This window comes from Protopterus annectens, chromosome 1.part0 (assembly GCF_019279795.1).
Source record: "Protopterus annectens isolate FY-2018-M chromosome 1.part0, PAN1.0, whole genome shotgun sequence".
Classification (NCBI taxonomy): domain Eukaryota; kingdom Metazoa; phylum Chordata; order Ceratodontiformes; family Protopteridae; genus Protopterus; species Protopterus annectens.
Window position 1 is genome coordinate 353,722,721 of NC_056725.1, and position 24,426 is coordinate 353,747,146.

General features: G+C 45.4%; 1 pseudogene; it reads right to left on the minus strand.

The window, feature by feature from the left end:
- Nucleotides 1-23,697, minus strand: part of LOC122806519 — a 163,253-nt pseudogene extending 139,556 nt beyond the window's left edge.
- Between the last annotated feature and the right edge of the window lie 729 nt (nucleotides 23,698-24,426).

A 24,426-nucleotide genomic window follows, 5' to 3' on the forward strand; every position in this document is an offset into this window, starting at 1 on the left:
TTGACCTTGGGGTTGAACAAAGTGGACCCATCTAACAGGGTACTGATAAAGGACATCTTAAAGGGCTCCAAGAAGTCACACAACTGGGCACATCTCCGTATTGCAATTCCAGTCACTGTGACTCTCAAAATACTGTTACACTGGAAAGGAAATGCATGGAGGCAGTAGATAGGAATTTAAGAGTGGGCCAGTTAAGAATTCACATTTTTTCTGCCTTCTGCAGATATGGATCAAGAAAGAGACTTGGAAAGTTCCTTGGTCAAGTCTCTTTGGAACCTCATCATGTATGCTAGACAGTACAGAGACCTCAGTGCAAAGATAAATAAAACACACACTTCCCAAATCTGTCTAAAGCCATAGATTTTTGGTTGGGGGGAGATGGACAGAAGAGTTTTTTTCTTCAAGCTACTTCTTAGTGGCTGCCACTACTACCATAGCATCCACTGCCGGGTCTTTTGTCCAATGAAAACAGTCTCTGGGGCCACAAGGTATTTGTTTGTTTTCTGGGGATCAGTTCAGTAATGACCAGTTCCTTCTATGCCTGGTGGAACCACCTATGGAATAGCTGGCGCAGGAACCAAAAGCCTCATGAAACAGAATTCCTCCTGGGAATGGGCCTCAGAAAATCAACTCCTTTTCTGTCTCGGCAGTCTGAAGATCTTCAAGAAAACATATCCTCACCTCCACCCGCTTTCATGGAAATCAGTGTCTTCTGTCAGGGAATGTTGGGGGGGGGGGGCACTGGGTCAACTTACATGTACGCTTCTGAGGAGCCTCTGTAGGGGAAGCTCTGGGGAGATCTCAGAAGCCTGGGGGAATCCAGAATGAGGACTGTTTCAAGGGTAATATGGAATGGCTGTCCCGAGGAAATAGACTGTGCAAGATCAGAGCCCTATCTGCTGTGGAGAGGGTGGAACTTAAGGGGGGGGGGTAAAGATGTCTGCTCTCCAGCCTTGGAGAGCACTCTCACCACTGCCTCAAAGGCAGATACAAAGAACACCCAAGACGACTCTGGTAGGAGCTGAAATGGCCAGACCAGCATGGCCAAGGGGCTCCACTATGGCTATGCTCCAAGACAGGAGCTACAGCTGAGCTAGCTGATGCCGAGAATCCAAGAGGAAGAGATGGCTCAGCCAGCGAGTCGAAGCCTTACCCCCAGACTCAACATTGAATCTTTGGGTCACAGATGCTTCTGGCAACAAAGAAATCTTATCCAGTTGGGTCAGAGACAGTGCTAGAGTTGAGGAAGATCACAACGTTGGGTTTGACATGGACAATCCAGAAGAGCTCTACTCCAACAATCCCAAACCTGAAGGTCAGATCAGGGTAGGAGTAACCATAGGTAAGGGAAAGGGTCAAAAGGGAGACCGAGCCAGGAGAACTCCCAACTGAATATGGGTCCTGAGGAACTTAAGCATTCTATCCACATCAGCTTCTGTCAAGCTTCTGGTAGAACTATGGACCTCAACAATGACAATGGAGAAGGTGATCTTGAGGATCTCTGTAAAGGTCTCCTACAAAAAAGGTGAGCACAGCCTAGCAGAGACAAGATATGAGGAAAACCTCCGCTCCAGAAGAGAAGGGAAAAACTGTCTTGGAGCTAGCCAGAATCGGATCTGAAAAGGTAAGTCTGATCTGAAAACCTGGAAGATTTCACTACCAGAGTTGAAGACAAAACAGCAGGAAAACAATCAGGGGACTGCTTCCTCGACTCTCTTCTCTTGTCTGTGGGCCCATCACTCATTCCCCCTTGTGTTTATCCAAGGACTTCTTACTGGAAGGGGAAGCTCCAGATGCAGACTTTGAAGAGTCAGAGGAAGCAAGACCCTTAAGTACCAATTTATTTTGATGCTCGATCATGGCTCGATGGTCAAACGCCATGCAAATCAACCAATTTTCATCTAAGCGAACTGTTCCCAAACAGTATACACACAGAGTGAAGTGTAAGACAGCTTGTAGCTACAAGCGACACAATTAAAACCTGTAGGCTTTTCTGATACAGTCCTGAAAGAACACAGCAAAACACTACCAACAATGACACTCAAGAAATAAACCCAGAAAACAGAAAAACGTGTATAAGGTAGGTCAAATTTACCAACAATGGTCTCAAAGGGTACTAGATAAAACTAGTATAACAGCAGAGCCTAGAGAAGAGCAAGATATTTAAAAAAAAAAAAAAAATAAATAAAAAAAAAAAAAAAAACGAGACTGACAGAAAACAAGGGAAAGGGGAGCCACTACTAAAGGAAGTAAAAAAAGAAGTTATGTACTCACCATAATGTTCCATCTGAGTAGTTCTACTTCATTTGTCTTCAACCTGTGGGATACGGATCCGTATCGGATCCGAGCCGGCAACTTTACTAGCATCTGCTCTGCGCTCCAAGCTCCTCCCCTTACCCACAATACACCTCCACTACCTTCCATCCCCAGATCGAATTTGCCGAACCTTATACTGATAACCCGCCTGCAAAAATACTGTGACCTATAACTGCAGCCTGTAGGCTGTTCATATGCCAAGTTCCAGGGGAAGGAGGGAGGGACGGTTGAAGACAAATGAAGTAGAACTGCTCAGATGGAATGTTATGGTGAGTACATAACTTCTTTATCTGAAGTAGTTTACTTCATTCGGTCTTCAACCATTGGGACAGAGTCCCCAGCTACAAAACTCCTGCGAGGCCCTCATGGAAGGATATTCTGGAGCACCGCGGAACCAAAGGATGCTCTCTTTTTAGAAGTCAAATCCAATTTGTAATGAGAAATAAATGTATGAGATGAGGAACAAAAAGCTGCAGAACAAATATCATCCAAAGACACTCTAGACCAAAAGGCTGCAGACGTAGCCATGGACCTAGTGGAATGAGCTTTCACCTGACCTGGAGGAGATATGCCTCTGTCCTTACAGACCTGAAGGATGCATGAAGAAATCCATCTAGCAATAGTGACTTTGGAGATAGGTTTCCCTAAAAAAGGTTTATAGAAAGATACAACTGATCAGATTTATGGAAATTTTTAGTCCTGTGTAAACAGAATCGTAACTGTCTATGAACATCCAACAGGTGGAGTTGGTATTCCATATTGTTAGGAAAAAACAGGTAAACTGATGGTCTGATATCGACTGATGATGCCACCTTAGGAAGAAAGGATGGATTGGTTAGAAGGGAAACCCTATCTTTGTGAAAAATCATGTAAGGAACTTTGATGGACAAGGCGTGTAATTCTGAAACCCCTTTGGCAGAGGTAATAGCCACCAGAAAAGCTGTTTTCCAAGATAAATATTTCAGATCTGCTGTTGCGGCAGGCTCGAAAGGCGGAGTGACCAAAGCTTGAAGAACCATAGTAAGGTCCCATGGGGGAACAGTCTGGAAGAGGCTAAAGAAGCAGAATTCTCGCCCACATGAAAATGAGAGATGGCAGCCAACTGAACCTTGACAGTAGAAGAACTAGCTCCATGTTGAAAAATATCAGCTAGAAAATCAAGAATGGCGGAAACAGGAGATGTGAAAAGGTCTAAACTCCTTTGAGAGGCCCAAAAGGAAAAACGTTTCCACTTGCTGCGATAAACCTTCCTGGTCGAAGATTTATGAGCAGCCACCAAAATAGATCTAACTGAGGAGGATAGTCCAGGAGTCCTAGCAATCACAGGAACTGGAGCAGCCAAGCTATCAGCTTCAAACTATCCAGATTTGGATGAGGCCTCCCCGAAGGGTGTGAAATTAGATCCTGAATGGGATCCAGGATCCAAGTCGGAGCCAGAATGTGAGACCAAAGGAAGGAAAATCATACCCGGTGAGGCCAAAACTGGGCAACGAGGATCACTTTGCTCCACAGTCGACGAGCTTTCTGTAGAAACTTCAGAATAAGAGGTACTGGCGGGTAAGCATACAGAAGACCGGGAGGCCAAGCATGAACTAGAGCATCTCTGGGGGACTCCCCCAGCAGGGGGTTCAGAGCAAAAAACTCACTGCACTTCATGTTGGAAGAAGATGCGAAGAGATCGCAGCAAGGTTGACCCCACACGCGGAAGATCTGTTCTGCTACTGACAGATTCAGAGACCACTCGTAAGGCATCAGAATGGTCCGACTTAGCCTGTCCTCTAGGATGTTGGACCATCTCAGAATGTGCATTGTGATGAGAAAGCGACTGGTGGAGGTCACCCATCCCCACACGCTCATGGCCTCGCGACAAAGAGGGTAAGATCTGGTCCCTCAGTTTGTTGATATACCAGACCACTGACATGTTGTCTGACTGAAGTGCAATCGTTCCCAGAGGAAGAAAGGCATGAAGGGCCAGCAACTCTAGAAGGACTGCCCTCAGTGCAAGCTGATCTCTATGGGAGACCACAGGCCTTGGACTGTCCTGCCCGAACAATGCCCCCCCACCCGAGTTGGGAGGCGTCCGTGGTCACTGTGGCTTGGGCGGGGCTGGAACAAAGGGTCATCCCTCTTAAATGTCCGGAGAACACATCCACCACATGAGGGACGACCGACATACTCGACTGAGTTGAACTGCATATGCCAATGGCAGTTTCAACAGGGACAACTGTACAGCTAGAGTCCATTGTAGAATTCTCATGTGTAACTGGGCACACGGAAGAAGAGTTATGGTCGCCACCATCGAGCCTAAGGCCCTCAATACCGATTCCGCCATTGGTAGATGAGAGTGGTATATCACGGAGACATGCATCCTCAGGTTTTGAACTCTCTCAGAGGTCAGGAAGATTTTGCACTGAAGAGCATCTATCCTGGCACCAATGTAGTCTGTCACCTGTACAGGATCTAGGAGAGATTTGGATGCATTGATTGTGATCCCCAAATGCAGGGCATGAGTCAGGAAATAATCCCTGGTTTGGGAGAGTAGATGCCTTGTGGGATCAGTGAGGAGCCAATTGTCCAGGTACGGACAGACCTGAATCCCCTGAAGCCTTAGGTGAGCCGCTACTGCCATCACTTTGGTAAGCACCCTGGGGGCTGTGGTGAGACCAAAGGGTAGGGATCGAAATTGGTAATGATTGACTCCTAGCCCGAAGCAGAGGAACCTCCTGGAGCTTCTGTGCATTTTTATGTGATAGTAAGCATCCTGGAGGTCTAACGAGCACATCCAGTCGCTCTCTTGCAGGTATGGCATGATTGTAATGTGACCATCCGGAACTTCTCTTTGGCAACTGACAGGTTCAGAGCAGAAAGGTCCAGAATGGGCCTTAAGTCCCCCATTTTCTTTGGCACCAAAAAGTACCTGGAGTAGAAGCCCAATCCGAACTGATCTGGGGGGACGGTTTTGATGGCTCGTTTTCCTATCAGCTTGGAAATTTCCTGTGCTGCTGCCTCCCTTTGTGTGGGTGGTACATCCGGGAGGTGACTGGGAGACTTGGGGGAACCCACAAAGGGGACAGAGTATCCTCTGGATATGATTTGAAGCACCCAGCGGTCTGATGTTATGGACTTCCATACCACTAGGTGCAAGGACAATTGTCCGCAGACTGCCTCCAGAGTAGAGCAGTTGGGGCCACCCCTCAAGGGTTGCTGCCCGGGTCTGTCAGAGAAAGGTTCTCGAGACCCAAAATTCTTCACACCGCCTCTGGGCCAGCGTTCATTCTGTCCCCCTCTGCCTCTGGGGGAAGAAGAGCCCAGAGTGTCCCGGGAATACTGTGACTTCCAAAACCACATCATCTTTTGCCCTCTCTGGTTTTGGGAAAAGGACCTTTGTGGGTTCGAGAAGTGGATCCCGACGGCAGACAGTGTCTTCCCGTCCTTCTCACTTTGGACTAATGTCTCTTTGACGGCCTTACCAGAGAGAGCAGAGCTGTCATAAGGGACCCTGGCAAAGGACGCCTTGAAGGATTCCGAAAATTAACAATCTGTGCCAGGCGTAGCGTCTCGTGGACACACAGGATCCAACCGCTCCTTCTGTAAAATGTGAAAGGAGTAGCATGGATATGTTGGAGACTGCTTTTAAAGTGGCCATCCTCACGGAGAACGAAGCCCTGTCCTCCTGCGACATGGACTTGGGGGGAGACTCCTCCAGCTCCTTTACCAGGTCGCGTTGGAGTCTGATGACAAGGGCCAGACAGTTCAGTGCCCTAACGGAGAAGGTAGCTGAAGCGTACACCCACTTCCCTAGGCGGTCCATCATTCGTGACTCACGGTCAGGAGGATGAACCGAGGAACTCTCCTGTGCCAGTTCCTTCTTTGTGGCTGCTGCTATCACCACAGCATCTATGGGGGGAGCCCCTTGTTCCATGCTGGTCTGTCTGTGGGGGGACTTAGGATTTTGTCGGGTCTTTTCGGAATTCGTTCCATAAGGAGGGTGGCCTAATGGTTAAGGTGTTTGCCTTACAAACACAAAGTGCAGAGTTTGAGTCTCACAAGGGATAATTGGCTAGGCTTAAAATGGCTCGCAAGGGCAGTTAGCCTACTACTAACCTATGAACCTATGGTGTCCATGCCCGCGAGGTGACCAGATCCACCAAAGGATCCATGGGAGGGGACACCCAGGAAGTAGATGGGCCAGTGCCGAAAGCCTCCAGGAACACAGACTCGTCAGAAGAAAGTTTGCGGGCAGACCAACCTCCCCATTGGCGCAGGATTTCCATGATGTCTCCAAAGGAGACATCCTCGGGAGGTGACCTATGGGAACCTTCTCCATCATCCAAGTCTGTTATCCTCGGTGAGGGACTCGGGGGTAGTCCAAGTGCCTCCTCTTGTACATATGCTTGCGAAGCACCTCTCTGGTGGGGCTCTCCGGGGGGAACTCGCAAGCCACTTTTTCCTCAAGGGAAACCACCTGGGGCTCCTCGAGCACAGGGTGTCCCACTGGTAAAATGATGGGGACCGTAGCAAGAGCCAAGGGGGTCCAGGTGGAGTCCAATGGTGCAGCCAGGGGTCTCGATCCAGCGGAGAGAACCCTTTCTACCACGCTGAACGCCGAAGGAGAGCGAACCTCCTGAGAAACCAATAAGGCCGGTTTCCCCGGATCTGACGAGAGGATCAGAGCCGGGTCCAAAGTGGACAGAGCTCTAAGGGAGGGAACTTGGCCCAACAAAGGCGGAGCCGATGAAAAAAGTTCCACTCCCTCAGATCCGACACGCTCCAGTTAGCTGTCGGCATCGAGGAAGCAGGTACCGTCGGGAGCAAACCCCCTGACTAAAGCCATCCTTGGATCTGAATACTCTGAACCCGATGGACGGATCGGAGAAGGAGATATCGGCTGGAAAAAAGGAAGCGAACTACCCCCTTCTGAAGGAGAGGGGGTCTGGCAAGACCCCCATCTGGATCAGAGTATGGATAATCTCATCATTTTACCCATATCAACCCTCAGACAATGACTAGGTGGAGGACCTCGACGATGCCACGGACTCCGACCTTGCACCGAGGCCCTAGAAGCTGAGCGTGTCTCCTCCGACTATGGGGAGGAACCTTGGAGATCAGAGCCAAGGGGAGTCCCGGATCCGTAATGTTTTCACAGGTGAAGGGAGGTCCGCAGACCTCTTTCGCTTTTCCCTCACTTTCGACTCTCTCTCTTTCTCTCTGCCCCTTTTCCACTCTGCTTCCACAGGTTTTGTACAGGAGGTTGCGTCCCAGTCTGGGAGGGAGGAGAAGCCAGAGGAAGAGAAGGAGAGGCGGCCACAGCAGCCACTATGACCCAAGCCGGAGACGAGGCAACAGTCTCTGAAGGGGGAAGAAGGCCTTTGAAGGCCAACTTGGCCTTCCTATCTTTAATTGCACGGGGGTTGAATCCCGCACATATAGAGCAGTCCATAGTCAGATGGGCCACGCCCAAACACAACGCACAGTGTGTGGCCATCTGCAGGGGATAATTTATGGCCACACTCAGTGCAACGTTTGAAAACAGGCTCATCAGCCATACTATCAAAAGAAAGAAAAAAACTAATGAAAACGTTGTTTCTTTTTTCTGACACACACCCACTCACTACATTCGCACAGAGAAAACACTGAGGGGGGAGTGGAGCAAAAAATCCACACAACTATTCAAACTAATCTGACTACACTAAAATATTATAACCTGACGTACCAAGCGAGGGGTGGAGAAAGTGGAACCTATTCTCTATCACTACCTAACGATTTTTAAAGAAAGAAAAAGATATTTTAAAGTTTTTTACCCAGTTGAAAAACTTAGAGCTCAAGAGATCACTATGCATAAGCTATTTGCGGCAAACGAGATCTGGGGATGGAAGGTAGTGGAGGTGTATTATGGTTAAGGGAGAGGAGCTTGGAGTAGATGCTAGTAAAGTTGCCAGCTCGGAATCGATACGGATCCGTATCCCACAAGGTGAAGACCAAATGAAGTAAACTACTTCAGATTAGTAATTACCAAAGGAGAGAGACCACGTATTTAGTAATCCAATAGTTTAAATATCAAAAAGCGTACTAGACTGAACCACGAAACACATTAAGCTCTACGAGTGGCAAACAAAATCTGAGGTAATGTTGGGGACAGGAGGTGATTATAGGTAAGATGAGCCCAAGTTACAGGTCCTAAAGTCTGAAAAAAAAATTGGATTCAGGGTGGGATCAGAGACCCATCTGTTGCAGAATGGATGAAAAATGCATCAGATCCTTTGTACCTGATATTTTCAATGTCAAAAACAATGCAAGCAATACTGAAAGATGAGAAAGTTCTCCAGTGGGGTACTTTATCTGTAAGCTCTTGCTTGAAGCCAACCTGAGGGACTAATAATGGAATTGACTCGCTCGAGATACTGCTCGAACTAAAGTGGTATCTGAACATGGTGGCAGCGGATGGCTCTCTATACCACAGCATACTGATGCCACTAAAGGAAGAAGTCTGCCAGGTTGGGGGAAGGCAGAGGGATGTGCAAACACGGGTATTCAGACCAGCATACAGGCCCTTACAGGCAGGAATTCCAGGAGTTAGTACAGCAACAGTGAATGTGAAAAACATCTTAATTTTTTAAGAAGTAACTATCTAATATTTTAAGATTTCTTAATGCAAGTCCTGGAACAATGAGTCAAAGTCTGAAAACTCAGACTAAAGAGTACCAAGTCCAAGACCACAGTTTCTCTGCACATTCTCTTTTCTCAGGGGAATGGTGATCTTGCACTTGGTATGTACTAGTTCAAAAAACTAGTTCAAAGGACAGCAGCAATATTCACTTTTCTCCTGTATTTTCACACATTACACTTAGACTCAGCAAAAGCAAAAGGGACTTGTAAAATCTAAGCATGGGAACTAGGATTGCAAGAAACATGAAAAGGGTGCAATAATGTAAGCAAATATTTCATATCGCAGTTCACTACTTGAGGGAAATTTTTAAAACTTAGTACACACTCTTCAAACACTTTTTTGGGAAAGTTAAACAGATGCACCTTTTGAGAAATTATTTTTGCAGTATCTATGTAAACACAGAGACTACAGTAACACTCAAAGAACAAAACAGTACACATGCCATTATAAAAGCAAACAGTCCAGCATATGGTCTTCTGGAGAGTGAACAGTTGAAACAGCATAGAACTCAACAGCAGAGGATGACTCTCTGGTTTGCATAGCTTAAATAAATGAAAAATTACTATCATCACAACTTCCTTTGCTGCAACACTGACATGCAGGACTTCAAATACTGGAATCAAAAAGAAAAAAAAAATGTAGTCAGCAACTCAGATGAACACTTGTTTCTGATGCTAGGAGATGCACTGGTGCTACCCGAAATCCCCATACACCAAGTATTCTAGCTCATTACACATGAATTATCCTGCCCTGTAGGCAAAAGGGGTTTCTGGACTCCTGAGGAGTAGTCTTTTCAGATAAGGCCTTAAATGATCTCCACTCTGCCCATCTAATGACAATACATGGATTTAAAAACCATGTGGCATTTCTCTGATGAAAAATAGCAAAGTCTCTCAGTTTTTCTTCCAAAATGTCTCCAGTCTACAATGCTACAAGACCACTTTTGGAAAGGAAAGAACAACAGGACATAAAAATGCAAAAAATAAACTCCAAGTAATGCAAGAATACGAAATGCTCTGATACACAAAGGCAAAGATAAGACTTGATGAACCCACATCTTGAGAATGAGGTTCAGTACTGTATACCCAAGTCAGAATGAATATATTAGCAGATGGCATTAGACAGCTTAAGAAACAATCAGTTAATAATAAAATGCATTCAGGGGCAGTGAAGACAACAATGTTGGTCTCCCTAGAGAGCATTAGTAGGCACAGATGAGTACCAGACATTCATACATTTAAAACTAAATTATGAAGGTACTTAGTTCAACAGCCTGAACACTTACAAGGGTACGAGTCTTAAGCTGATGGTAACTAGTCAAGAAAAATGCTGCAGACTATTTCCATCTAAAACAGGAGGTACACACCAAAAGAGAAAATCACTTAACCTGGCAGTGCTCTTGACTTACCATTGTAAAAAGGATCATGCCTAGTGCATTTAATCATTAACAAATATATAAAAATACATTGCCTTACACATCTGCTCACCCCCCCCTCCCTCGTCACACTCTTATCCAATGCAGTTTTGATGGACTCCATCAAATCAGGAAATGCTACACACTACTAGTAAAACTCCAAGCTTTCACCACCATCCGAAAGCTAAAAAGTGATTTTCAAATGATGCCTTCTCCTCTTACCTTTACTACTTCCAAGTTAACCCCTCGCAATCCCAATTTAATATGTTCTGCATCAAGAGTATACACTCCCATAACCCAATCCAGTTTTGTGTAAAAAGACCCGGTTCATTCAGCCAATGTTTTAAGTCTAGCCATTCTATACCCATTAATGATCATTACCAAGTTTCCAGTGCAGTGTCCCTGCAGTTACATTCCTGTCTTTATGAGGCCTTCAAAATGAACAAAGTCTTAAATGCACAGTACAACCAGTGACCTGCGCAATGGTCAAATGACCTACTTTTGTATATGCTTAAACATCTTGTTAGGCTTAGCTACACCCTTATCATAGTGGACCAGATATTTCACACTTGCAAAAAAGGTTTTGAAGTTTGTTTTTTTTTTTACTCAGTTTTTAGCATCTGGTATTTAAGCCCCACGTTTGGGCGGGGTTTCTGCTTGTTTGCAAGTCATGCAGCACCATGCACTGCTGTGCAACAGCCAGACATATAATTTCGACAAATTTTACCCATAGATACAGCTGTAGTACATTGCTGTAGTCCTCATCTTTAGTAAATTTCCAGTACAAGAAGTACTGCTAGTGAGCTATGTGACCTATTAAACTACCAGCCAAAAACCACGTCAGAAATACCCATCCACAGAGCACCTCCTAGATGAATTTTAAAGTACCCCCTTTGTGATAACAGTTCTTCAAACTCAGCATTATGGACAGTTGGACTACCTTTGTTTCTCCTGCCAGCCTTGTTGACTTGGGTCTCCTGAGGCAGTGTAGCAACTGAATCATGTCCACGGACAACCCTCTACTACTAAACACAGTCTAGTACAGACTGCAAGAGATGGATCTACACCAAGAATCTTGAATGCCTGCTTTCTTACACTCGTAATAGTAACACTGAAGAGGTTGCCAACTCACCCACCACTACTCACATACACAATGCACATCCAACACATAAATCAACATACATGGAGGTTCTCTCAAAAAAACTTAACCGAAACACAATAGACCTCCACAACAAAAAAGACTGCTATAACTAACAGTTCCCACAGCACCCAAGACACAGCAACACCAGTGTCTCACCTACCAAGCCCTTAAGGCATAAAACTCAAAAAAAAAAAAAACATTTTTTTTTTGTCATTGGCGAGACTATAGTGAGACACATGGATGTCCCACTCACCAGGTTAGATAAAGAGAAAGTCACGGTCAGCTGCCTGTCCGGTGCCAGGATTCATCAGATCACACATGCACTCAGGTCTCTCGGCAAAAGTATCATTCTGACTCTGTCACAGCTCATGTTGGAGTTAACCACAGACGTACCTCACTGAACTATATGAAGAGACATGACTGAGCCCTCCCAACATGCGTCTCAAGAAGGTATGTTCCTCGCCTTGAGCAGAATATTGCCCTCACTTAGACTGATGTCACAGTATAAACACAAAATGTTTGACTTCAATAATTGGTTTAATTGTTGGTGTCATTTAAAGGGGATCCAGTTTGTCAGCCTGGGATGACATGGTCGACAAACCTTGCTGCTTTGCCGGAGACTGTTTGCACCTGGCACCACTAGGGTTTCAGCTGCTGGTAAAGACTCTTGCCTCCCCCATAGTGCCTTTTTTAGGCAAGGTCTCAAAAAAAATTGCTGATGTGAAAACTGCCAACCATAACAAAAAATAAAAAGTCCTTAATGGAAGGGCACAATTTGTGTGTGTATTGTTTGGGGGCTATTCACCTCCAAGAGTCTTGCCTGTTTTGTCATGCATTTAGCCCCCGTGTTGTTCTTAATCACAAAGCCTTCTATAGTTGTATCAAGAACCTCCACAGCAATACCCAGATTTACTGCACAATGGTACCTCCTATACTGAGCCAACAGATATTGCCAACATACTGGCCGACAGATTTAGTGCCAACTTTACCCCCCCCCCCCCCAAAGGACCAATCACAATACCGGAAAAATGACAGGCACCCAGCATTACTGCAGCACAGGTTAAAGCTGCATTGGCCAAGGCCAAGAAGACAGCTTCCATGGGACCTGATAGTATCCCTGGCTGTGTTCTACATTAACTACACAGTGAACTGGCACCACATCGGCGTGCCCTGTTCAATCACAGCCCCACCTCAGGCTTTGTCCCTACTGAATGACGCAATGCTACAGTCATCCCTCTCCATAAATGGAGAGCAACTACAGACCCTGGGAATTACTGCCCAATTAGCCTGACGAGTCTGATATGTAAAGCTATGGAGCGCATCATCATGAACCTGATTAACAAAGATATAGGAAATCTCCAAACTCTAGACCCCACGGAATTTGGCTTTGTGAAAGGGAGATCATGCCTGCTCAATCTGGTTGACTTCTTTGAGTCAGTCACCAGGGCTGTGGATGAAGGTAAGGCAGTGCATACAGCCCACCTCGATCTGGCCAAGGCCTCTGATACCATTCCTCACTTGGGAATTATTGATCAACTCAACAAACTAGACATCAACCCCTTTTATCACTAGGTGGGTTGCAAATTGGCTCACAGATAGAAAACACAGTGTGAAAGCTGGAGACTCCAATTTAGACTGCCGACCAGTCATGAGTGGAGTCTCTCAGGGGTCGGTCCTGGGTCCTCTCCTGCTAGACATCTACTTCTCAGAAGTCCAGGTCAACACAAAGGGTCTCAGGTTGACCAAGTCTGCAGACTACTGCAAACTGGGAGCCATTATTAACTCCCCAAGTGATGCAGACATTCTACAAAAAAAGGCCTCACTGAGACCAGTGACTGGTGTTGAAACCATGGCCTTAAGCCTAATGCCAAAAAATGTGTCTTCATCCCCTATGGTAAAAACTCAGTTCCCACTAATTACCACATCGATATGAGCCCACTGAACACTGAAGGCATTATAAGACATCTGGGGATGGAGGTTGACAGCAACCTCTCCTTCGACCACCGCATTGCCACTGTGGTCAAGAAATTCCTATGTGGCACACATCTCATTACCAACGGTTTTGCATCCAGGAAGAAAGAGGTTATAGTCTCTCTCTACTCTTCCCTCATTAGACCAATCATTGAGTATAATGCCCCATTTGGCATGCACCTCACTAGAAACCTGCAACAGCTGGAGAGGCCACAGAAGTACCTCATGAAGAGGATCCTAGGCATTACACACGTCCTACATGGACAGACTCAAAAGACTCAAACTATTCTCTGTCGCATATTGCCTACTTAGAGGCGATCTTTGCTTGACGTACAAAGCCATGTCTGACTCAGCTCAGTTAGAAATGCTACATCTAAAGAAATCCCAATCTGCACCACACGCTCCAGAGACCTCAACCTCATTACTACAATGAACAGAACATGCTGGAGGGACAGGTTTCTCACCCAGAGACTGCCCATGCTCTGTATTACACTTCCCATACATGTCAAGCGGAGCACCACGCTCTTTCCCTCTTCAAGAGGAATCTTAATGAGTGGATGGGTAAAAAAGTTCACCCCAGGGATCACTCCAGTGGCTCTACTTGATAGAGGCACTGGGAACCAACATCAGGCAGCATGATGTCAGGGCAATTCTATGGGTTAGGCTTGTAAAGTCTCCAGGGCCATCAGCCTAGTACACACCTATGAACCTATGATGTGAAGGACCCCCTTGAGAAAGAGCTTCATCTCTAATCTGGATAATAAGAGTGGCTAGAGGGGTAAACAAGCTGAGAGAGCTGACAAATGGACTTTCACTGAAGAATATGAAAGTTCAAATTTTAGGAGATCACACAAATAGGACAAAACTAGAGACATATCTGCCTGAATGGGGTCTAGTTGCCTTTTAATTCGAGAACCTTTTCCATTTGGATAAATAGGATCGCCTAGTAGCAAGTTTTCTGGCCTCCTGCAGGACAGATACCACATCCTCTGAGTAAAGGCGTCTAAAAGGGATCAAATGTTTATCACCCACAGGATAAGGCGGAGAGAGATTGCAGGTGTGGGTGGATGTGAGATTCCTTCTGTTGTGTGATGAGATCCACCTTGTGAGGCAAGCTGTGGTGACTGCCCCTGGCTAGTGACAATAGAAGGGGGGAACCAGTGCTGCCTTGGCCAATAGGGGATCACCAGCAAGATTTCTGGATTGTCCTGCTGAATTTTCAGCAGGACCTTCTATATTTGGGGGAAGGGAAATGCATACAGGAACATTCCCTTCCAGGAAATTGAGAAGGCATCCACTCTCCAAGACTGTGGAAAGGGAGACCTTGAGCAGAATAGTTGTAGTTGTCTGTTCTGAGGGGAGGCAAACAGATCTATCTGTGGTGTACCCCAGTGGTGGACTATGTGGCCAGGAAAACAGTGAGCGAGGCGGGCAAAAAGAGGAAGAAGGAGATGGGTGATAGTCAAGCATTGTTAGGCCCGTCAGGAAAGGGCTGGCTTGGAGTAGTGAGAGAGGAGCTAGTCCTGGAGGATGGAGGCTTCCTGGCACCTTTCCTTGGCTTGGAGGTAGGGGTGCAGAGGCCTTCCTGACGATACTTGGCTTGCCGGGGTAACTTATATGAAATTCAGGGACTGAGGAGAGAAAGAGACTTTTGAGATCCTGCAGCTCCTTGCTTTTATCTTGCAGATTTTTAAACCGTTCTGCTGATTGCTTCCCAAATGGAACTTGTTGTCAAGAAGGGCATGCATTATCTTGTTTTTGAAATCATCTGGTAAGGGCTGTAGCCTGAGCCAGGAGTACCTACGCAGTACTGAAGCAGATGCAGTTGACCCAGCTGATACGTCTGCAGCATCACAGTTGCATTTAATGGAATGCCTGGCAACTTGAGCAGCTAAAGACTGTTTGGAGCAGTGGTTCCCAAACTTTTTCGATTCTCGGCTCCCTTGTTGAATCCAGGTTTTCCCAAGGCACCCCCTCCCCGTCAAATTCTAAAGTAAACAAAAGTAATTACTACCACTGGCTTAACAGTTCTGGCATCCAATAACTTCCAGAGTTATCTGACCTTTGCCAGACAGTAAATCAACAAACCACACAACACTCGTTACTGCGGGCAACAAGCACTTCATTTGAAATCACTACAACTAACTCTACTGTACTTTTCAATGGTAGGCAAGCTTTTATTGCACACTACAGTATGGTATTGTTGAATGTAAATTGGCAAAATGCAACAAACCATATGCAAAGCATAGTTGGATCTCCAGCAGCACTACTTAGGCATTTCTATTTTCCCCTTCCCTAAAGAAAGCTTTAATTGCTCAGTGTTTAGCTACCACCTACAGACTTCCCAATGAGGGGGAAAATGCATACATCTGAACAGTTGGAGGTATTAACAATCTTTTATGCTGTTATTTAAGAGAAACAGAGTACAATGAAGCAGATAAAGCCACAAAAAGTACAGTTTTGTACCTACCATAAATGTAGATGTTCGAAGATCCACATTGCTGCAGTCCTTACACTTGGGTAGTCCGCTGTCCTCGGTCGGCCCGAATATCAAAGTATAAGGCTGACGTCGGTCAAGGCGCATTTGACTGACATCAGGACGTCAGGGTACAAATGCGCATGACCGACGTCATATCCTCAGTCTTTTCTTGCCCCAGATGTCAGAAGACCCTAAAAATAAAGGTCAAAACCAAAAGACAGCAAACAACCAACCAACTACCCTTGCACTAACTATATGTACAATATATACAATATACACAATATGTACAACCCAACCCACACAACCACCTCTAACTGCAGAGGGGAAGGAGGGAGGGTAAATTGGACTGCAGCAATGTGGATCTTCGAACATCTACATTTATGGTATGTACAAAACTGTACTATGTTCTTCATCTCACATTGCTGCAGTCCTTACACTTGGGTAGAATCCCAAAGCAGAGGTAAGGGAGGATGGCTAACTACAAGGAAGCAGGAGCTGCCAAAATGCCCTGCAAAACAGCAGTGGCAAAACCAGCCCTGGATTTAGAGTAAAGTGGCAGGTGATAATGCCTAGAGAAAGTATGCACTGAACTCCAAGTAGCTGCCTCCAAAATATCCTTGGTTGCCACTCCCCTCAAAAAAGCTGTTGAAGTGGCAGTAGCCCTAGTGGAATGAGGCCTAATCCCAGCTGGAATCTCCTTGCCATGATGGGAATAACAGAAAGCAATGCAAAACCCAATCCACTTAGAAATAGTTTGTTTAGACACAGGCTTGCCCTGAGAACTCAAAGCAAAAGAAACAAACAACTGCTGAGACTGCCTTTTTCTGTCCAAATAACGCAACTGCCTGTGTACATCTAAAGTGTGCAAAATCTTTTCCCCTTTATTTTGGGGATTTGCATAAAAAGTAGGCAAATGAATAGTTTGGTTTAAAGCCACACTAGAAACCACCTTAGGCATAAAGGAAGGATTAGTACGTAATGATACCCTATCCTTATGGAAAATCAAGAAAGGCTCAACCGCCATAAGGGCCTGCAATTCAGAAACCCTTCTTGCAGAGGTAATGGCCAACAAAAAAGCAGTCTTCCATGATAAATATTTCAACTCAGAAGTAGCTGCAGGCTCAAAAGGTTGTAGAGTGAGTTTCCCCAACACAAAATTGAGATCCCAAGCAGGAGTAGGAGCTCTTCGTGGGGGTCTTATATTCTTTGCCCCTCTAAGAAATTGCTTGAACAAAGGATGAGAAAACAATGGTGGGACACAATCATAGTGAGCTGAAATTGCTGCAGCATGAACCTTAATAGAAGAGAAAGACAAACCTTTGTCCAGTAACTCAGTAAGATATTGAAGAGCCACACTCAAATTAGACTCAGAAACATCAAAATCTTTTGCTGCACTCCAAAATAAAAATCTCTTCCATTTATCTGCGTACACTTTCCTTGTACTAGGCCTTCTAGCTTCCAAAATCACATTCAAAACTTGTTGTGGAAGTTGAGACCCTCTATGGTTCAAAACAGAATATGCCAGGCCGTTAGGTGAAGAGAGTGAAGTTTGACATTCAGCAAATGGCTGTCCTCCTGTGACAACAGGTGTGGAATCAAGGCAAAGGCCATGGAGGCTTCCGTACCAGACTTCTCAGTAATGGGTACCAGTGCTGTCGAGGCCAATCTGGAGCTATTAAAATCATCCTTGGCTTGTCCTGTCTGACCTTTAGAAGTACCTTTGGGAGGAGAGGCAGAGGAGGAAAGGCATACACATGAAGATTGCTCCAATTGAAAGAAAGAGCATCCACTTTCCAAGCTGTGGGATGAAACCTTTTTGTGCAAAACTTTGGCAGCTGATGGTTTAGTGGAGAAGCGAACAGATCTATGTCTGGAGTTCCCCATGACACTGTCAATTTCTGAAATACATGAGGATCCAATTTCCACTCGTGGGGATCCATAATTGCCTGCTCAACACATCTGCTAAGGAGTTCTGTGCTCCTGGCAGAAACCTTGCCTGAAGATTGAGCTGTAAACTGAGAGCAGTCTCCCACAAAATCATTGCTTGCCTGCATAGAGGATAGGAATGCGTTCCCCTTGCTTGTTGATGTACCACATGACAGTTGTGTTGTCTGTTAGAATCAACACCTGCCCTGGAAGAAGTAAATCCTTGAAAGCTATTAATGCAAACTGGACTGCTAACATCTCCTTCAGGTTGATATGTAGATGTTGTAGTCTGGCAGGCCACTTGTCTTGTATCCACTTTCCATTTAGATGAGCTCCCCAAGCTTTGTCTGAGGCATCTGTCGTTAAAATCTGACTCGCCTCTGGCCGGGTCACAGAGAGTCCCTTGTTTAGGTGACATTCCTGAGCCCACCACAAAAATTCCTTTTGAATGCAAGGTATTATTTGAATGACAGTGTCTAGATCCTGGCAGTGCTGTGTCCATACATTTTGAGATACCATTGCAGCTTCCTCATATGCAGTTTGGCATTGGGAAGCACCAGAATACAAGATGCCATGAACCCTAAGGCTTGAAGGACTGTCCTTGCAGTCAGCCCGGACTGATGAGATAGCTGATGGAAGTAAAGGGATAGACTATTTTGTTTGTCCGGGGTTAAAAGGGCCATCTGGGATGCTGTATTCAGTCTCACACCCAGAAAGCACATGTCCTGAGAGGGTACTAGACTGGACTTTATTTCGTTCACAGAATACCCCAGGCATCTTAGCACTGCTATCACATATTCCAAATGATGAAGAAGCTCTTCCCTTCCTTGAGCCAGAATCAGGCAGTCGTCCAAATAAGGATAGATCTGTATTCCTTTTAGCCTGAAGAAAGCTATCACTGGAGCCAGAACTTTCGTGAACACTCTGGGCGCAGTAGATAAGCCAAAGGGCAATGCAGAGAACTGATAGTGAGAAGTCCCAGCTCGAAAACGCAGATACTTCCTGCAACTTAGTCTGATAGGAACATGAAGGTAAGCCTCCTTGAGATCCAAAGTTACCATCCAATGATCTTTGCCCAGCAGAGGTAAAAGCTGCTGTAACGCCAACATTTTGAACTTGGGAATGTCCAGATAAGTGTTGAGGGTAGATAAATCCAAAATTGGTCTCCACGTGTTCCCCTTCTTTGGTACTAGGAACAGGCGAGAATAAAATCCTAGGCCCACTTCTGGCATAGGGACCGGCTGTATGGCCCCTATTTGGAGTAACAGAGAAACTTGCTTGTGAGCCTCTATTCTTTGTTGAGGAGGAACGTCTGGCATGCCTTTGAAAGGAGGCAAGGTATGGAAATAAAACCTGTAACCGTGGTGTATGATATCCAATACCCATCTGTCTTGGGTAATTAAACTCCAATTTTCTTTGAAAAGTGCCAACCTTCCTCCCAAAGGTGCTGCCAGACAAGAAGGCTCTGGCAGCTGAAAAGGTAGGTCATTGGGTCTGTTTACGAAAGGACTGACCCCTGCCCTCACCGAAGACTGTGCAGGAGAACTCCCTGTTCTAGGCCTGAAAGAGCCCTGAGCTCTGCCCCTACCACGTCTAGATCTACCCCTAGACTGGGAATCATAAGAATGATACGTCCACCCCTTAGTAGGCCAATTTCTACTAAACTTTGGAGGCTGGACCTGCAAAAAATCTTTAACAGTCTGCATAGACTTAGCCTTGTCTTCCATTTTCTTTAAAACTGCCTCAACAGGAGGACCAAACAACACGTCAGATTGTAAAGGAGCATCTAAAATCCTTGTTTTAACATGTTCAGACAAAATTTGATCCCTTAGCCAGGCGTGCCTGCGAAGAACTGACCCAGTGGCAGCCACCCTAGACGAGGCCTGTACAGCATCAAAACCACATTGCAAAGAATGCTTACCCACCTGTTCAGAAACATGTACTAAATCTTGCAACTCTTTACAATCAATACCTACTGCCAGAGCATCAACCTTAGACTTCAATTGTGAAAGGAGATAGTTTTGGTATTTCAACATGTGAAACTTGGCAATTCAAAGCCCTCATAGCAAGAGTGGAAGAAGTATAAACTTTCTTTCCCCATCTATCCAAGGCCCTAGCCTCTTTGTCTGCAGGAACCGGATTCTTTACAACAGAAGCCTTAACACCTTTAGGCCCCTGGCTAACAGTTTCTGGGTCTGCCCTAGGACTCTTAAAAAGATACTTATGAGCTTCAGGCACCCTGTAATACCTATCCGGCTTAACAGGAGCAGGAGGCAAAGAATCAGGATTAAGAGAAGCCTCAGAAAAAACATCTTCCACTACATCCAAAACAGGAGGTATAGCCAAAGGCCTATGCTGGGGTAAAAACAAAAATTCCCTAAGCCTTTTCCTGGAATCAGAGAAGTCTTGACCTTCCCACTTAAAATGCTCCCTCATGGAATGAAGAGTTTCTGAAAAAGAAAAATCCTCAGGAGGAGAAGCAGAAGGAGTAGAATCATCCACATCAGAATCAGAATAAGGAGAGTACTCCTGCAAGTCTTCAGCCGAAGACTCAAACATCTGAAGCCTGCTCAAAACCCCCCAGCTCAGGCTCCATCCTAGGTCTCTTATCAGGAGGGGGCATAGAACCCCTAATCAAAGTAATCAAATCTTCTGCCATTTTAAGCATATGCTTCTTGGGCACAGTTCCTGAAGAGCTAGGGGTAACACCAACTGAAGCTAAACCTGGCCTGCCCCTGGGAGAAGCCTTTGAAACAGAAGGAGAGGGCCTAGCCACCCTAGGAAGGGAGGGGAGTATAGTAACCTGAGAAGCCCCTCAGCCTGACTTGCCTCCTGAGAGGCCACATCTTGCAATAATAAAGTCTCACCCTGGGAACACAAAGAAACCTCCGGTGGAGCCACCGGCTCCACCGACACCTCTAAAGAACCGGCGTCCGGTACAGACGGTTCTTCTAGCCTAGGCTTAACTGCTTTGTCCTTGCGCTTCTTCGAAGAAGCGGGCGCCGGAGCATCCGACGGCATTTTATAATTGCACCGCTTCCCAAAGACTAACCTTGCACAATCCAACCTTCTCTTTATAGTGCGTTTATTAAATCTAGCACAAGAGCGACAGCCAACAACGTCGTGCTCAGGCCCCTAAGCAAGGAATACACAAAGTATGATAATCTCTATGCGATATCTGTTTTGCACAAGAAATGCAATTATTGAGTTGTTCTGACATTCCGTAAATCACTGAGGCAAGAAAAAACTAAAATATTCCCCAACGGGGTACTTAGCCAACTTTGAACTCGGTCTGAAACTTCAAAATCGAAAAATCTCAGAACGCCAACCGGCACTTGCAATGCTGCTTCTGCATCGGACCATGCGGCAAAAAAGACTGAGGATATGACGTCAGTCATGCGCATTTGTACCCTGACGTCCTGATGTCAGTCAAATGCGCCTTGACCGACGTCAGCCTTATACTTTGATATTCGGGCCGACCGAGGACAGCGGACTACCCAAGTGTAAGGACTGCAGCAATATGAGATGAAGAACATCTGGAAGGGATCTGAAATGTATACTCTTTCCCAATACATGCTAAGCCACAAAATGTGAATTTTTAAGACCACCAACTTTATTTTACACAGGTGTATCAACCACCACCAAGAACAGATTATTTCACTTCATCTGATAAATACACAGACTGACAAATGTAAAATATGCTTGACATGCGTACTATTGCACTTTTAAGTCATAAAGGGCTGTTTAATGCTTTCACTCATCTTTCCGTCAATGCACTCTACACACTGCACCCCAGCAGCCTCATGAAAGCTGCCCCAAGGCAGCATAACAAATCTAAAAATTTTATTAAAGCAATCTCACAGAAACACAAATTGGGAAAAGGTGTGATAGAAACACTGAAGCAAATCAATACAGTTAATCTGAGGGCAGCTTATACAACGTTATATGCAAGTATTTGAATAGAAAGGATAAAAAATGAGTAACTATAAAATACTGCACACTGATAGTTTATATTAATGGCAAGAATAAGTGGGAGAGAGAAAAGTTTTACTCCACTGCCACACAATGTAAAATGTGGCGTATCACCAATAGTCATACTATAAAATTAAACAGGTGTACAGAAATGTGATGCTAAACATACACAGAGCTAACCAAGACAATGACTTGCCGCATAGATTTCCTCAGCTTAATAAAGCACATCCTGCAAACCGTAAATCTGAACCACTGTCCATTAAGAGTTCCATACTGTTAATATAACAAATTCATAAAAACCTTTAAGCAGTGTTTAATGCACACCAGTTTCATACCCAGTCCTGACACAGTTTAAATGTCCAAAGCTCACCCACCAGAAAAGAAAAATATTTTATTTACATTCCCATCTTATCAGATGCATACATTTATTGCTGCCATTACTGTTCAGTGAAAACAGAACACTTACCCTTTTTGAACTCCTCAAGTACTGCGTCCAGTTTTGTATCATTAAACACATAATGCAGTGGATGGTTGTAGAACTTAGTTACTGTTTTCAAGGGGGTGCAATCATCAGGGTCTACAAATGCCAGATCTTTGACAAACAAGATATCTATGATGTTTGACCTATCATTCTCATATACTGGGATAAGAGTGTATCCACTCTGCATAATCTTTGTCATTGTGTTGGAAATCCAGAACAAAATCAGAGCTCAGCATGAAGCAGTCATTCAGAGGGGTCATGACATCTTCCACTACCTTGGTCCGCAGCTCTAGTGCACCCTGGATTATGTTTAGCTCCTCTTTGACTAAATCATAAGGATCTGTGACCCTCAACATTTCCAGCAACTTTTCATGTGTATAGAATGTGCGGATTTCTTGATGCAGTATTCCATCTAGAATCCTACTGATGGGATAAGACAGCGGAGAGCTTATAGCCGTGAAGAATCTAGTCACCCAAATTGTCTTAGAAGCAATTGCCAGCCCATGTTGAGAACATACCAAGTACGGAATGATCTTTGCTAGCATGAAAATGCAAACAGTACACATCAGTAATGCAACCCAGGAGCCACCAAATATTTCTGAAAGCCAAACAGCCAGAGTAACATTGACAAGAACTTTGCTTAAAAGTAGGGTGCACAGCAAAAAGCTACCATGTATACGGACAGATTCAATCCTCTTGGCATATTCCTTCTCTTTTTCTGTGCCACTGTTCTGAATCACTCTGAGCTCCACTGGGTTCAGAGCCAAAAGACTGAGGTTTAGCCCAGTCAACAGAGAAGACAAACAAAGAACCACAAAGAGCAGCACCTTGACCCACAGAGTGATGCCAGAGGATCGTTCCACTACTACAATTAAAAAATCCTTGCTCTGGTAGTGCTCCCATTTTGTCCCATCATATGCAAAGAGACAAAAAAGAGTTTTTGAACAAGCAGCTCCACCACAACAGAGCTTTGGCCCCAAAGTTGCTGTACAGGACCAAGCAGCTGAATATCAGTGGCCCAAGCACCTTCATCTTGGCATGGGTTCTGCTGACCCCTGGAGCCCTCTTGCCACAACTGGGAGCTCTCTTCGATAAATGACAACCAAGGTGAAGGGTTCCAGTTGCCTTCCAGTGGCTTTACAGTGGCCCCTATACTACTAAGTGGCTGCCTAGATACGAAAAGCTGCATCTGTACCCGTGCTCCATCTGCAACCCTCAACATCCCTCCATTAACTGAGGCCCTGTCCCCTGTATCTTCGGGCTGTACTGTAGCTAGCCACAGTGCCCAAGCGGGCTGACCGCAGTACACCGGTCCATTCTGCCATCCCATGCCAGTAGCGTATGTGCGAGAGTCCGAAGGGAGGCGGGGTCCTGGGCAAAGTAAGAGTGGAGGCTGGACCACCAAGTCATCAGTCAATGGAGGCGGAGCCGCACGGATCCTTTAAAAGACATGGACTGACCCGCCGTGGGTAGGTGGCACTGTGAGGACAGACTGTGATCTGTCAAAGGAAATGTGTCTTACTAATGAGCTTGGGTACCCGCAGGCAGACAAAGGGAGGATTAGGCGGTATCCAGGTGTTTGTAATATAATATCATGGAGGCAGATCACAGTGTAAACACGCTGTTATACTGTAATAACCTTTAGCACGGCCGCAAAATAAACTGCAAACTAATAAGCTTAGTAGCTAAGCTCATTAGTTTGTGGTTTATTTTGCAGCTAAGCTTATTAGTTCGCAGCACCCCTGTGAGGAAGACGTGGTTCCCCAGGGCGCCGTGGCGCATACTTTGGGAACCCCTGGTTTAGAGGTAACCTGAGGTTTGGTGGGAGAATCTGCCATGGAGGAGAGCAGATATGTGGCCTGGGAGACTAGGTCTAAGGTGTACTTGACCATATGAGTTTGGTAACTGATGGCTCTAAAGGCAAGGGTTGAAGAGGTGTAAATCTTTCCTAATCTGTCCATCATCTTACTGTCTTTATCTGATGGCAGTAGGGAAGAAGAGGGAAGGTGCCTGGACTGTCTGTCTGCTGAGACAGCAATCACAGCTGGATCTGCCATAG